The 12,062-nt window shown below is 37.6% G+C and overlaps 1 pseudogene; it reads right to left on the bottom strand.

Moving 5' to 3' along the window:
• Window positions 1-394: 394 nt before the first annotated feature.
• LOC118522094 (complement factor H-like) overlaps window positions 395-12,062 on the bottom strand; it is a 31,616-nt pseudogene continuing 19,948 nt past the window's right edge.

Here is a 12,062-nt window from a genome sequence, read left to right as displayed (position 1 = left end):
AACATCTCTCCATTCCTTGGATTTATTTTTTAATGGAGCATATGTGAGACCTGGTTAAAAAGGTACACATGGATCCATTCAATAGACCCTAACTGAGTGCTCACTATGTGCCAGGAAATGACCTAGACATGATTCCATTTGTCATTTAACTTAATTTGTTTATTTCCCCCATTATACCTCATTTTAAAAATATTTACTGACACCCCCCAAAAAAAGTGATTCATTTGTCTCTTAGATTATAACTACACCATCCACATAATATTAAACACATATTCTGACTTATGAATAAAAATTAGTTAATACTTGAAAAACTAAACTGAGAATTAGATTAATAATGAAAAATTCTGAATAAATGTACATATTTCCATTTTAGGACAGCGTTTTAACCATTGTTTTATCCACAGACTGGATATGTCAATTTCCCTTCCCAACAGGTTGCTCGGAATGTATATCGTGGTGTCTTTCTATGATATGCATAGTTACATTCAAATTCAACAATATCGTCTGCTCTTGCAGAAATTTGTTTCTCACTACTCCATCGTAACCGTATGTTAAACATTCTCATGGTTTCTTCTGATAGCATACATGGATCTGAAAGTACAAAAAATGAACAAAAAACATTAAGTAGTAAATAAATATTTTCCCCAGAATTTTGGACTTTCAAGGGGAATCTTCCACACTGGTTCAGGGCTTCATTCTCAAAATCTTTTCTAAACCAACTGACTGAAAATCCATCATGTAGATTTAAATGATTTTAAGCAATGAATGATGTAAAAATGAGGTACTATGTTTAGTCTGCGATAATTAAGTGTTACAATCAAAGATTCATAATGTCAATTATGAATTATGAATTAAAAAATATTTTGCTGCCTGAACAAGAATTTTTCAAACTTTATTTCCTCACGTATTAATATTTGATAGTCAAGCATTCAACAGAATGACGGTTTGTTAATCCATGAAAATTCTATTATAAATAGCTAAACATCACATTCACTACACTGATTTTCCCAGGATCCATGAGAACATTAAAATATTTACCTAAGCATTTTGGTGGTTTTGACCACTGTCCATTACTACATATTACATTCCTGTTTCCCTGAAGTGCATAGAAGGCCTAGCATTGGTACTCAACTGATGATCCTGGAGCATAAGCTGGTAATGGGAATGAGGTAATGTCTCCATTGTCAATAGGCGGAGGGGGCTCACATTTTCCTTTAGGGTATAAAAGACATTATTTGATTTATTGAAAGGCCAAAGAAAAACAGGTTAAAGCAATAAAAATATAGTACAATACTTAATATCAACACTTGTAATATCTGCTGACACAAATGATTCATTAAAGAAATTTTAATCACAGAAACTAAAAAGCACACGTTTACACCCTTTTTTATCCCACATGAAAGCACACAGAAGCATTAACAAATACATCTGCTTTGCAGTATTGTGATATTAAAAATGTTTTCCTTAGTGAATAAATGCTGGATAGATGGGTAGCTAATATAAACAAAGAATCTTTATTGCTATAGACAACATACTACAGCATCTATTGGATCTCTAGTCATTGTTTATTGATTTTCACTTTTACTACAAAAGAAAGATCGACTTCTTTAATAAAATTCAAAGAATTACACATTTGTATAATGTGAAAGGGAATTGCTGGCTCCTGTTCTGGACAAGATGAGGTAGGAACATTTCTGCTCAGTCCTTCTGCTAAGTATAACTAAAAATCCTGAACGTATTGCAAAAATCCAACATAAGAGACTATGAAAGATGTAGACAAGAAGTCAGTCTTTCAAGGACTTCAGAATTCAAGGAATCACACTGCAATGAGTTATTTGGTTTTTCATTTTGCCTTCAGTGGATTCTGGACTGAGCACTGAAGAAGACTGTAACCCAGAGATGATACCAAGTTCAAGGGGAAAAAAAGGGGGGGGTCCCAAGAATTTCCTTTGTTTCTTTAGACAAAGGCTCAGGAAAGGAGTAACCTAGCAAAACAAACATTTTTACACAATACTTAAATTACCTCAGAAAAATATCATAAAAGAAACCTAAGACCACGCCTCTCCCGACCTTGATCCACAGAGGCCAAGTGAGGAGCCTGAACTTACACCCTGCATGGTAGTAATGGGGGCCTGAGAAATAAAAGACTTCAATAAAATCCAAAGTCTTAAAACACAATACCCAAAATATCCAGAATATAATTGGAAATCATTCATCATACCAAGGACCAGAAATACCTAAAAAGGGAAAGAAAATCAACAGAAGACCACACCAAGATGACACCGATATTGGAATTCTTTGACAATGATTTTTAAAAATCTAATAGGAAGTATAGAACTGAGAAATATAATAATAAAAATTTTTAGAAACCTACTGGATGGGCTCAGTTATAGATCTCAGGTGACAGAAGGATACACAAACTTGAATATAGAACACAAATTATTCACTTTGAACAGACTGAAAACAACAACAAAAAGTAGACAGAGCTTTAAGGACCTGTGAGAAGATAGCAAAAAACTGGATACCCAGAAAGAGAAAAGAAAGAGGTTGGAGATTAAAACAACAACAAAACAACTTCCAAAAATAATGTCCGAAAATTTCCCAAATTCGGCATAAGGCATAAACCTACACATTAAAAAGGCTGAACAGGATAAACTAAAGAAACTCATGCCAAGATACATTGTAATCAAACTGCTGAAAACTACTGAGGAAAGAAAAAAATATATATATCCAAAGCAGCTAGATAGAAATTATGCTAACCTATAGGGGAAAGAGGATTCCAATGTTGGTGGGATTCTCATCTGTCACCATGGAGCCAGAAAGAAGTGACAACACCTCTCAAGTGCTGGAAGACAAGAACTGTCAAACCCAAATTCTATATGCAGAGATACTATCTTGTAGGATTTAAGGGCAAAATGAAGACATTCTGAGACAAAGGAAGACAGAGAATTTGTCTGCAGCAGACCTGTCTGTCCTTAAAGAATTGCTCAAGAAATTCTTCAAGTTAAAAGGAAAGGATAACAGAAGGATGGAGACTTCAGGAAGGAAGAAAAAAAAAAATGAAATTAATAAAAATGGGGGTGAATGTAATATACTTTTTCCTAATGAGTTTGTTATGTTTGATGTTTGTGCAAAATTATATAATTTAATGTGGTGCTCACTAAATGTAGAGGAAATACTTAAAAGCTTTATGTTAAAAATGTGGAGAGAGTAAATAGACCTAAATGGAAGCAAGGTTCCCATATTTCACTTGATGTGGTAAAATGTCAATACCAGGGGGGGAGTGATAAGCTATATATGTGCATCTTCACACTGCCAGAAACACTAATAAAACTATACAAAGAGATCTGTTCAACAACAATATAGATATATCAAAATAAAATGATTTTAAAATGTTCCAAAAATCCGCAGGGAAGGCAAGAAAACAGGAATGAGAAACAGAGGAAACACACATAAAACAAATAATAAAATGGCTGACACAGCCCCTAATCTATCAATAATTACTTTATGTGTAAATGGTATATATTTTTTAAGATTTTATTTATTTGTGAGAGAGAGAGAGAGAGAGCATATGCGTGCACAAGCAGGAGAGCAGCAGGCAGAGGCAGACGGAGAAACAGGCTTCCCTCTGACCAAGGAGCCTGATGCTGGACTCCATCCCAGGACCCTGAGATTGTGACCTGAACTGAAGGCAGACACTTAATCAACTGAGCCACCCAGTCGTCCCTGTGCAAATGGTTTAAATACTTCAGTTAAAAGAGTGAAAATGGCAGGGTGGACACATAAACAAGACCCAACTATATAGCATCTAAAAGAAACTCACTTTGAACATGAAAACATAGGTGGGCTCAAAGTAAAAGATTGGAAAATATATATGGCAGGCAAAAGTTGATATGAAATACAAGTGGCTAATATAATATCACTTTTGTTGGCTTCCTTTATTTCCTGAACTCTAAATACTAGAGTGTTCTATAACTGTTTCTCAGACTTTCTTTTCTGTACACACTAATCCCCTGGATAAGCTCCGCTAGTAAACTACCTTGAAATATAATCCACATGCTGAAGAAGCCAAATTTATATCACCTTCTATGATCACACCCCAGCTGCCTATTCCATGTCTCAAAATGGAATTTCTTGAGTTGTCAAATGTACTTAAGGTAGCTTTAATACATTTGCCTCAGAAAATAACTGAGTGTCCTAATGCTTAAGATAGGCAATTTTCCATGATTCCAACTGTTCTTTTAATCTGGCCAAATCCTTCATGAAACAAATACACTACATTGGGGGAGGAAAAGATGGCAGAGGAGTAGGGGAACCTATTCCAACCAGTCCCTGGAATTGAGCCGGATATCTACCAGACCACTCTGAACACCCACGAAATCAGCCTGAGATGTAAGAAGATAGATCTGGATCTCTATAAACAGAATATCGCAGGCAGTTGGTTTCGAGGTATGAAGTGGGGAGCCATGATTCTGCAGGCAGATATCAGAGGATAAATGGAAGTGGGGAGGGAGAGAGCTGTGGCGATCCTACACCACCAGTGAGTGATAGCCTCTCACACTGGGGATGGGGCATAGACTTGTAGACTGGTAGCGATGGAGAAAGGACTTTGGGCAGCCCCCAGACTGAAACCCAGAGCAGCGGGACCACACATGTGAACTGGGGGCCGCAGGCAGTTTTAGAAGCACAAAGGGCAGAGACATGCCCCAACCCGGAGGTGAGGACTGGGAGCCCTGCTGAGGGGTGCACAACCCAGGACGCTGCAGTTTATAGCAGCACAGACAGAAACGGAGATAATGTGGCCTGGAGAGCTCACTGAAGAACAATCTGCAATCTCTCTGCTCTGAGGCAGAGGGTTGGAAACAATCTCTTCTGCTCTGACTCTCAGAAGAGACGTGGAAAGCTGCCAGGGAAAGCCGCCAGAGAACGAAAGCCCCAAAAAACCGGTTTTCACTGAGCCCATCCCCTGCCACAGGGGGCAAGGCAACTCTGCCCAAACAGGGTTGCCTGAGTAACAGCGTAGCAGGTCCCTCGCCCAGTAGACAGCCTGGGAGAACAAGAGGCTGGCAACCCTAAGGTCCTTATAAAACAGGTGCATCTTGCTTGGGTTGTGGTCAATAATTTGGACTCTGCACATTCCCACAACCACCCCTCAACAGAATGACTAGGAGGAGGAACCCCCAAAATAGGAAAGACTCAGAGACTGTGACTTCTGCCACAGATTTACAAATGGATACAGATATAACCAAGATGCTGGAAATGGAATTCAAGGTAGCAATTGTGAAGACAATAGCTAGAATGGAGAAATTGATTAATGGCAACATAAAGTCTCTAAGGGCAGAAGTGAAAGCTGAACTGGCAGAACTTAAAAATGCTATCAATGAGATCCAGTCTAATCTAGATAATCTAACAGCTAGGGTAAGCGAGGCAGAAGAATAAATTAGTGATCTAGAAGACCAATTGATAGAAAAGAAGGAAAAAGAGGAGGCCAGGGAAAAACAACTAAAAATCCATGAAAATATATGACCTCACTGATATGAGGAATTCTTAATCTCAGGAAACAAACTGAGGGTTGCTGGAGTGGTGGGGGGTGGGAGGGATGGGGTGGCTGATAGACACTGGGGAGGGTATGTGCTATGGTGAGCACCGTGAATTGTGCAAGACTGTTGAATCACAGATCTGTACCTCTGAAACAAATAATACATTATATGTTAAAAAAAGAAGAAGAAGAAGAAGATAGCAGGAAGGGGGAAATGAAGGGGGGGATATCGGAGGGGGAGATGAACCATGAGAGACTATGGACTCTGAGAAACAAACTGAGGGTTCTAGAGGGGAGGGGGGTGGAGGGATGGGTTAGCCTGGTGATGGGTATTAAAGAGGGCACGTACTGAATGGAGCACTGGATGTTATACGCAAACAATGAATCATGGAACACTACATCAAAAACTAATGATGTAATGTATGGTGATTAACATAATAAAAAAAATAAATAACATAAAAAAAATAAAAATCCATGAAAATAGAATCAGAGAAATAATTGACACCATGAAACGTTCCAATGTCAGAATTATTGGGATCCCTGAGGGGGTGGAGAGAGAGAGAGGACTAGAATATATATTTGAGCAAATCGTAGCTGAGAACTTCTCTAATCTGGGGAATGAAACAAACATTAGTGTCCTAGAGGCAGAGAGGACCCCTCCCAAGATCAAGGAAAAAAGGCCAACACCTTGGAATGTAATAGTAAAACTCACAAATCTTAGAACCAAGGAAACCATCTTAAGGGCAGTTAGGGGGAAGAGATTCCTTCCGCACAGAGGGAGGAACATCAGAATAACGTCAGATCTATCCACAGAGACCTGGCAAGCCAGAAAGGCCTGGCAAGACATATTCAGGGTACTAAACGAGAAGAACAGGCAGCCAAGAATACTTTATCCGGCAAGGCTGTCATTTAGAATGGATGGAGAGATTCAGAGCTTCCAAGACCGGCAGAAACTGAAAGAATATGTGACCACTAAGCCAGCCCTGCAAGAAATATTAAGGAGGGGTTCTATAAAAGGAAAAACACCCCAAGAGTGATATAGAACAGAAAGTTACAGAGACAATCTATAGAAACAAGGACTTCACAGGCAACATGATGACAATAAATTCATATCTTTCAATAATCACTCTCAATGTGAACGGCCTAAATGCTCCCATAAAATGGCACAGGGTTGCAGATTGGATAAAAAGATAGGATCCATCCATATGCTGTCTACAAGAGACTCATTTTGAACCTAAAGATACATCCAGACTGAAAGTGAAGGCATGGAGATCCATCTTCCATGCCAATGGATCTCAAAAGAAAGCTGGGGTAGCAATTCTTATATCAGACAAATTAGATTTTAAGCTAAAGACTGTAGTTAGGACACAGAAGGACACTATACCATTCTTAGTGTCTACCCAAAAAGAAGATCTAACAATTGTAAATATCTATGCCCCCAACATGGGAGCAGCTACCCACATAAGCCAACTGTTAACCAAAATAAAGAGTCATATTGATAACAATACGTTAATTGTAGGAGACCTCAGTACTCCACTCTCAGCAATAGACAGATCATCTAAGCAGAAAATCAACAAAGAAACAAGAGCTTTGAATGACACACTGGACCAGATGGATCTCATAGATATATACAGAACATTCCACCCTAAAACAACAGAATACTCATTCTTCTCAAGCACACACGGAACTTTCTACAGAATAGACCACATACTGGGTCACAAATCAGGTCTCAACCGATACCAAAAGATTGAGATTATTCCCTGCATATTCTGACCATAAGGCTTTAAAACTGGAACTCAATCACAAGAAAAAATGTGGAAGAAATTCAAACACTTGGAAGCTAAAGACCACTCTGCTTAAGAATGTTTGGGTCAACCAAGAAATTAAAGAAGAACTTAAATAATTCATGGAAACCAATGAGAATGAAAATACATCAGTCCAAAACCTATGGGATACTGCAAAGGCAGTCCTAAGGGGGAAATACGTAGCCATCCAAGCCTCACTCAAAAAAATAGAAAAATCCCAAATTCACCAACTAACTTTACACCTTAAAGAACTAGAAAAAAAGCAACAAACGATGCCTAAGCCACACATTAGAAGAGAAATAATTAAGATTAGAGCAGAGATCAATGAATTAGAAACCAGAAACACAGTAGATAAGATCAATGAAACTAGAAGCTGGTTCTTTGAAAGAATTAATAAGATCAATAAACCACTGGCCAGACTTATCCAAAAGAAAAGAGGAAGGACCCAAATTAATAAAATTATGAATGAAAGGGGAGAGATCACGACTAACACCAAGGAAATAGAAACAATTATTAGAAATTATTATCAACAACTATATGCCAATAAATTGAGCAACCTGGAAGAAATGGAGGCCTTCCTGGAAACCTATAAACTGCCAAGACTGAAACAGGAAGAAATTGACAACCTGAATAGGCCAATATCCAGTAATAAGATTGAAGCAGTGATCAAAACCTCCCAAAAAACAAGAGTCCAGGGCCTGATGGATTCCCTGGGGAATTGTACCAAACATTCAAAGAAGAAATAATACCTATTCTCCTGAAACTGTTCCAAAAAATAGAAACAGAAGGAAAGCTTCCAGACTCATTCTATGAGGCCAGCATTACCTTAATCCCCAAACCAGGCAAAGACCCCATCAAAAAGGAGAATTTCAGACCAATATCCCTGATGAATATGGATTCCAAAATTCTCAACAAAATCCTAATAGGATCCAACAATACATTAAAAAGATCATTCACCCGACCAAGTGGGATTTACCCCTGGGATGCAAGGGTGGTTCAACATTCACAAATCAATCAATGTGATAGAACACATTAATAAGAGGAGAGAGAAGAACCATATGATCCTCTCAATTGGTGCAGAAAAAGCACTTGACAAAATACAGCATCCTTCCCTAATTAAAACTCTTCAGAGCATAGGGATAGAGGGAACATTCCTCAAGTTCATAAAATCCATCTATGAAAAACCCACAGTGAATATCATCCTCAATGGGGAAAAGATGAGAGCCTTTCCCTTAAGATCAGGAACATGTCAAGAATGCCCACTCTTGCCACTGTTGTTCAACATAGTACTGGAAGTCCTGGCAATAGCAATCAGACAACAAAAAGAAATAAAAGGTATTCAAATTGGCAAAGAAGAAGTCAAACTCTCTCTATTCGCAGATGACATGATACTTTACGTGGAAAATCCAAAAGACTCAACCCCCAAATTACTAGAAGTCATACAGCAATTCAGTAATGTGGCAGGATACAAAATCAATGCACAGAAATCAGCTGCTTTCTTATAAACTAACAATGCAACTGTAGAAAGAGAAATTAGAGAAATGATTCCATTTACAATAGCACCAAAAGCCATAAGATACCTTGGAATAAACCTCATGAAATAAATTGAAGAAGACACAAAAAGATGGAAAAACATTCCATGCTCATGGATCAGAAGAATAAACATTGTCAAAATTCTATGCTACCCAGAGCAATCTATACCTTCAGTGCCATCCGGATCAAAGTTCCAATGACATTTTTCAAAGTGCTGGAACAAAGAATCCTAAGATTTGTATGGAAGCAGAAAAGACCCCGAATCACCAAGGAAATGTTGAAAAAGAAAAACAAAGCTGGGGGCATAATGTTGCCGGATTTCAAGCTATATTACAAAGCAGTGATCACTAAGACAGCATGGTACTGGCACAAAAACAGACATATAGACCAATGGAATAGAATAGAGAGCCCAGATATGGACCCTCAACTCTACAGTCAAATAATCTTCGACAAAGCAGGAAAAAAAATATGCAATGGAAAAAAGACAGTCTCTTCAATAAATGGTGCTGGGAAAATTGGACAGCTATATACAGAAGAATGAAACTTGACCATTCTCTACACCATACACAAAGATAAACTCAAAATGGATGAGAGACCTCAATTTGAGACAGGAATCCTAGAGGAGAACATAGGCAGTAACCTCTTCGACATTGGCCACAGCAAATTCTTTCAAGATACATCTCCAAAGGCTAGTTAAACAAAAACAAAAATGAAGTTTTGGGACTTCATCAAGATAAAAAGCTTCTGCACAGCAAAGGAAACAGTCAACAAAACAAAGAGGCAACCCACGGAATGGGAGAAGATATTTGCAAAGTGCTGATTTCCAAGATCTGTAAAGAACTTCTCAAACTCAACACCCAAAAAACAAATAATCAAGTCAAAAAATGGGCAGAAGTCATGAACAGACACTTCTCTAAAGAAGACATACAAATGGCTAACAGACACATGAAAAAATGTTCATCATCATTAGCCATCAGGGAAATTCAAATCAAAACCACATTGAGATACCACCTTACACCAGTTAGAATGGCAAAAATTGACAAGGCAAGAAACAACAAATGTTGGAGAGATTGTGGAGGAAGGGGAACCCTCTTACACTGTTGGTGGGAATGCAAGTTGGTACAGCCACTTTGGAAAACAGTGTGGAGGTTCCTCAAAATATTAAAAATAGAGCTACCCTTTTACCCAGCAATTACACTACTAGGTATTTACCCCAAAGACACAGATGTAGTGAAAAGAAGAGCCATGTGCACCCCAATGTTCATAGCAGCAATGTCCGCAATAGCCAAACTGTGGAAAGAGTTGAGATGCCCTTCAACAGATGAATGGATAAAGAAGATGTGGCCCATACATACAATAGAATATTACTCAGCCATCAGAAAGGATGAATACCCAACATTCACATCAACATGGATGGGACTGGAGGAGATTATACTAAGTGAAATAAGTCAAGCAGAGAAAGTCAATTATCATATGGTTTCACTTATTTGTGGAACATAAGGAATAGCATGGAGGACATTAGGAAAAGGAAGGGGAAAATGAAGGGGGGAATCGGAGGAGGAGACAAACCATGAGAGACTATGGACTCTGAGAAACAGACTGAGGTTTTGGAGGGGAGAGGGGGGATGGGTTGGCCCGGTGGTGGGTATTAAGGAGGGCACATACTGCATGGAGCACTGGGTGTTATACGAAAACAATGAATCATGGATCACTACATTAAAAACTAATGATGTATTGCATGGTGACTAACATAACATAATAAAATTAAATTAAATTAAAAAAAAAACAAAGAAAGAAATACACTACATTACTTAGTTCCATCCGCAAAAAAAAAAAAAAAAATTGAATTTTGATGCATACATAACATATTCTCTGACCAGGTAGATACCTAGGCAGCTCATTTAATATAATAGCATTTTTCACTCTGGGTGGATTCACACAGGAAACATCTGAGAAAGAAAAAAGTAGCATCTCTAATGTAATGATCATTTTAAGTAATAAATCAACAAATGAGATTCCAAATATATTTCAAGGGGGACTTAAAATCAGTATTTAATCTTTCATGGAAGACTGCTAATTTTAAGAAATTTATATGTAAGGGGCACCTGGGTGGCTCAGTCATTGGGCATCTGCCTTTGGCTCAGGTCATGATCCCAGGGAGCCAAAGGCAGGAGCCTGCCTCTCCCTCTCCCTCTGCCCCTCCCCCTGCTTGTTCTCTCCCTCTTTCTGTCAAATAAATAAATAATCTTTAAAAAGAAAGAAAGAAAGAGAGAAAGAGAGAAAGAGAGAAAGAAAGAAAGAGAAAGAAAGAAAGAAAGAAAGAAAGAAAGAAAGAAAGAAAGAAAGAAAGAAAGAAAAATTTAAATATGTAAGACTGCAGAAAAGGAGATAAAGCAATATTTTTATAAGATTTAAGCTTCTATGAAAATAGTTTTTCTGGACATTTCCCTTTGAGTTTAATAAAATCAATATTACAAATCATATAAACTCAAAATTGATTTATAAACCACAAGAAATCATAATAAAAATATTATTTGACATCAGAATTGGGCTTGCAATCATCCTATTTATGAAAGTAATTTTAGGCCCTTAAAAAAATAAACACAGTAGGCACTTCCTTAGAGAATAAATAAAGAATTAACACACTTTGAAGAATACCATAGTTAAAGGATGAAGATGATTAACTGAGGATCCAAACAGGAGATAAGGAAAATAACAGAAAAACAAATATATAATTTATAAAAACACTCTTTAATGATTTTTTTTTTTTTTGGCAAATGCTTAAGGACACTATAGTGAGTAATGTGTAATTCATCACTCAAATTCAGGTGGATATAAAGTGTAATAAGCTATAGCTATGGCTCCTAAACTGGATTGTACATTGAATCCCTTGGGAATTATTAAGACATTTTCAGGGTTGCATGCCCATGTTTTTGACTCAATAGGTCTGAGTGAACCTGAGAATTTGCATTTGCATTTCTATCAATTTCCCAAAAGAGGCTGATGCTGCTATTCCAGAGACCACACTTTGAGAACCATTGGGCTATAAGATTACCCAGTGGGTACACAATTTCATCCCTTTACGTTAAGGCATAAACCTTTGTTCTGGCCTTTAAAAAATAATCTATGTCCATTTTTTAATGATGCTAGAGGCAATTCTACATTATATTCCTAAGACACTTTAA

Source organism: Halichoerus grypus, chromosome 7, assembly GCF_964656455.1.
Source record: "Halichoerus grypus chromosome 7, mHalGry1.hap1.1, whole genome shotgun sequence".
Lineage (NCBI taxonomy): Eukaryota > Metazoa > Chordata > Mammalia > Carnivora > Phocidae > Halichoerus > Halichoerus grypus.
Note: the sequence above shows the minus strand (reverse complement) of the source record. Positions and strands in the feature narration are given on the sequence as shown.